Source organism: Rhineura floridana, chromosome 2 (genome assembly GCF_030035675.1).
Source record: "Rhineura floridana isolate rRhiFlo1 chromosome 2, rRhiFlo1.hap2, whole genome shotgun sequence".
Taxonomy (NCBI): Eukaryota; Metazoa; Chordata; class Lepidosauria; order Squamata; family Rhineuridae; genus Rhineura; species Rhineura floridana.
This window is the reverse complement of record NC_084481.1, coordinates 115,353,572-115,358,560: the sequence shown is the minus strand read 5'-3', so window position 1 is coordinate 115,358,560 and position 4,989 is coordinate 115,353,572. Positions and strand designations below refer to the sequence as shown.

Sequence of the window (4,989 nt, the reverse complement as noted above, 5' to 3'; positions counted from 1 at the left end):
CTCTGCTATAGCTACACTCTCAAAATCTGCTACAGAGGGTTGGGGGACCCTTCAGAGCAGATTTTTGGGAGTGGGTGAGGGAGGTGTACATGGAAGTCCCATTGTGCAAATGGAACTCCATGTGCACAGCATTGGATACAGCCCTGAGTCTCTAATCTCCTAATCAGTTAGGCTTCAGCTGCTACAGGGCACTGCCACTTTCCTCTTAGAAGGCTTCTCAGTGCTGTACATTCCACCAGTAAAGCCTAGCTGAACTCATTCCCTCACTTGCAGCAGGACTCATCCCTTTCCCAAATGTAAGTATCTTTATTCACCTTGAAATCTCTAACGTTCAGATGATGCAGGAAATGTAAGCACTTGTTTTGGACACCAAGATACAAGATACACTTGCCCCCTTTATCACTCTGTGCATCAGTGTACCAAGAGAGTAATTATCACCCATGTATAGACCAAATCCCTGATCAGAATCTAAAGCTATTGTATAGATAAACAGCCCTTTCAGCCTTTAGCAGTCTCTTCTGCAAGGAGGTATGTTTTGGATGATTTGACATAATTAGGTATTGACTGAAGATACAATGGTTTCACACATTAATTTGAAATAATTGCCCAGTTAAGCACATTGGATCACTTAGCACATTGTCCATAGATCCATTCAGCACATATTCCCTGATATTTGCTAAACCTCTGATTAGTTTTATTTTGACTCTTGTAATCTTTTGTATCAAGGTATTGATCATTTCCCTGAGTTTACTCCTTGCCACTTATAAAACAATTTTGTCTCTAATGAAAGATGCTTGATCCACAGATATGGGGGAATGAAGGCTTCTACAATGGCATACATGTAAATCAGAAAAGCAAGACTTGCAAGATTCTCTTGGTTGTCTCAATGATATCCTTGGAAAGGATGGAGTGAAGCAGACTCCAAACACAGGGAGAAGGGCCAAGGCTGATCCTATAGGAAACAAGGCATGACATTAAGTTTTATTAACCAACTGATTAGAATTATTATAAAGTAGCATGAGCAGAGCAAGGCAAAAGGCAAGGAAGGAGATAAGTTAAGATTTCAACAACTCAGTGTTAACAACACACATCCAGCCTTCATGGAGGCAAAATCAACTAATAAACTGCTAACCCCCTAGACTAGACTGGGCGTGCAATGTCTGTTCAGAAGTAAGTCTCAAGGAGGCTCAGAGGCGTCACTAGGCGGATGCGGGGGGTGCGGACTGCACCCGGGTGATACTATTGAGAGGGATGACACCCAGAGCCGCCCCCGTTGCCCAGCAAAGGAACTGAGAAGCGCTCTGGGTCGGCGTCAGAGCAGCCAACTCCTTCTTGGAGGCAGGCAGGCAGGCCGCAGGCAGGTGGGCGAGACCGGGAGCAGCGTCGGTGGGGCAAGGGAGGCACGCTGGTGTTCCCAGGCCTGCTTCTCGTGCCAAGGGGTACAGAGAGCGGCGGGCGAGCGGGTGAGCGCCATGGAGGAGCCGGTCAAGGGCGCAATCCCAAACAGGAGGGATATTTGAACCTGGAAAGGATTGTTTGAAAAGGTCAGGTTTGAAGCTTCTCAACCACTGTTGTCTCTGCAAAACAGACTCCATGAGAAACTGAAGGAAATAACTTAAGCACCGCTGAAGTGTGTTTGACTTTCATTGGCTCATTCTGGATTAAATCAGTTGGCAGCCCCCAAACAAAAATTTTGTATTGACTTGGGCATGTGCTTGTAGAGCAAATTCCTCTTTTTCGGGTGGGTGTGGGTGGAATCCTTGGTCATTCGGAATGATTTTCCCAAGTCTGTCCACATTGATTAGCAATTTGGGTTCATTTTTCTCCCCCACATTACAAGTTCTTTGGACTAAGCCTCTGTCAGTAAAAAAAAAAATTAAAAATTGAAGCCTGATTATATATGAGTTGGGAAAGTATTTATATAGGAAGGAGGGATCTGCCTGCAGTTCTACCAGCTGGTTCCTTCTCAAACCAGCATTTGAGGCTCAAAATTATGCTGGTTAGAATTTGTTTTGGAATTTTTCTTATATATCTAAAAGCCTGGCTTATTCCACACTTTGTGCCCTCTTCTATTTTTTTTTTTAATTAAAGGGCAGCCCTGTATATGTCTACTCAGAGGCAGGGACTGGAAGGAAGGAACTCAGTTTAGCTCACATTTAAACTGACTCAATTCGCACTTTGCAAACAAACCACAGCCATCCTTTGCACTTATTCCACACTTAATTCACAATTTCTGAATTCACACTTCTCCATATTTTGCAATACAGCTCCACAGACATGTAATGTGTGCAAAATGCATATGCCAGAGCAAAGTGTCCATAAAAATGCATTATTTAATTTTTTAAAATAATGTTTTAACCCTTTTTAAAGGTTTTTTTTAAATTGTTTTTAATGCTGTTTTATATTAATGTATTTTAAGATCTGTTTTTATGAAGGTTTAAAGTTTTTTGGTGCTTTGTTTGCCGCCCTGGGCTCCTGCTGGGAGGAAGGGCGCGGTACAAATTAAATAAATAAATTATTCTAGGGAAACTTGCTTTGCAAAAATATGTATATGAGGCAAAACAACTTACAAATATGAATATATTGGGAGAAATTAATACCCAAATGCTGGTGAATTCTTATGTGGACTTTAAAAAAAACACCACAAGCTGCTGTGGAAATGTGGAAAAGTGAACTTAAGATTGGAAAAATGAAAAACTGTGAAAAACCAAAATTGACAGATTCGCTTATCCCTATTCAAAAGTAAGCCCCACTACAATGCAATGCAATTCTAAGCATGTCTACTCAGAAGTTGCTTCCACATATTGATTTATATCCTGTCCTTCCTCCCCGCAGGAGTCCAGGGCGGTATATATGTTTGCACATGTATGCACATATGTTTGCATAGGATTGCAGTCTTGTCCTATTATGAACATAGAGGCTCTATGCACCATCACATGCACACCTCACCCAAGATGGCAGTGGGGGTGTCAACACGCCCCCACTGCCATCTTGGGTAATGGCAGGCATGTGCGCTTTGTGTGTGTGTTTGTTTGTTTGTTACATTTATATACCGCCCCATAGCCGAAGCTCTCTGGGTGGTTTACAGCAATTAAAAACAATAAAAACAAATATACAAATTTTAAAACACAAAAAACAATTTTAAAACACAATAAAAAAATTAATAACAATTTTTAAAAAATTGTCTACACTCTCAAGGTTTCAGACAGGGACTATTCGCAGCCCCACCTAGAGACACCAGGGATTGAACCTGGGACCTTCCACGTCCAAGGTGGACACTCTACCACTGAGCTATGGCCCTTCCCCAAAAAAGCAAATGTATGCCTTTCTTTTAACAAGAAAAGAAAAAAATATGAAGGGAAAACAATCAGCAGAACTGTTTTACTCTGTTCAGAACTCGATGGCACTCCTCAGCTATGGTGGTCTTCAACGGGAAAGGCAGGAAGTGAGCAAAAACAATGAATAATTAAGTGAGCTTAAAATGGAAGGTGCACGTGCTCAGAGTATTATCTTTTTCTTTATTAAAGTTGGGAGACTAGTTTTGTTTTTGTTTTTGCTGTAAGTTGTGAAACAACAGGTGCTCAGAAGGTTGGGGTTTTTTTGGTAATCCATAAAAGCTTATGCCACAATAAACTTTTATGCCTTAAACTTAAGATACCACAATGCTTCCTTTGAGGCACCTTATTTCATGCTTTTCTATCTGTGGGAGGGGAGGCTCTCTTTTGGGAATTAGATCAGGACCCTCCAACTATCTTAATCTGGGGGTGGTCTGTTTTATTGAGACTTGCCCTTTTGATGCCTGTTGCAAGATGTAATTGTGACTACAAGTTTAGATAGGTTTAAATGAGGATTAGACAAATTCATGGAGGAAAAATATATCCGTGGTTATAAGTCATGAGGACTAGAACCTCCAGATTCAGAGGCGGTATTGTTGAGGAACAAAAGCAGTTCTATTGCACTCATGTCCTGGGGGTGAGCTTCCCGGAGACACCTGATCAGTTTTTGTGGTAAACATAGTGCTGGACTAGATAGATGCAGGTCTGATCAGAACTCCTTATGTTTGTACTTAACACATTATTTGCCTGACTCAGATAGCTTACTACAGTAGTAAACCAGTGAAGCTTCAAGGATTCTACAGCACTCTTGGGAGTAGAGATGTGGAAACTGGAACATTTTTTGGGGAAAGTTATTTTCCCATATTGGGGAGGACCTGGAAAAAATTGGAGGGACAGTTTTTCCCCAATCGACTTCACAACATTATTTGGGAGTCACACCAGTTAATTCTGGTAATATCACAAAGGTTCAGTGCTACGATGGACTCTTCCCCAAGTGAGTGCCACTGATATTTTCCTCTTTGACCACATTTGCATAGTAATATTCTTGCTAATAAGGCAAGTAGCTGAACGCACAAACCACTTTCCACAGGCTCAGCAGTTCCCTGTCCATGTAGCTATTGGTGAATGAGACTTCCCAGACTTTCTCTTGGTGCCTCAGGCAATTCTGAAAAGCAGGATGCTTTTCCCCAGATCTGCTTTATTATTCTATTGGAAAAAAGAAAGGGGGTGGGGAGGTAGGATGATCCCAAACATTGAAAGAGATTCTTCTAGAACTGTTTTACAGCAGCTGATGGGTGGTAGAGGTCAGCCTCCAGCCTGCTTCCTAAGAGGAGGATCCATCTCTAATCTCCTTTTGCACTCATACCTGAAGTGTAATACAGCCCTTCTCCAGGTGTATACACACAGTGGTTTAGTGTGTATTTGATGCTACCCATGTATGCATGTTTTCATGTTGTCCTCAACACCATCCCCATCCAAAGCCAGCCCATACTTTCCCCCCAATTTTGACACTTTTTCCTGATATGATAATCTGATAAGAAAAATAAAAGATCAGTTTGCACTGAAAAGTAAGATCAGTATAAGTGTGGACCCCGAAGCGCAATCTGAAATAATGTTGTTGTGGGTGTCATCACATTCTTGGTGTTCTTGTTCA

General features: G+C 41.6%; 1 non-coding gene across 1 annotated transcript; it reads right to left on the bottom strand.

Annotated features, from left to right (window-relative positions):
* Nucleotides 1–3,229: 3,229 nt before the first annotated feature.
* Nucleotides 3,230–3,301, bottom strand: TRNAP-UGG (transfer RNA proline (anticodon UGG)). The gene has a single exon. It is a non-coding gene; the product is annotated as a tRNA-Pro (tRNA).
* Between the last annotated feature and the right edge of the window lie 1,688 nt (nucleotides 3,302–4,989).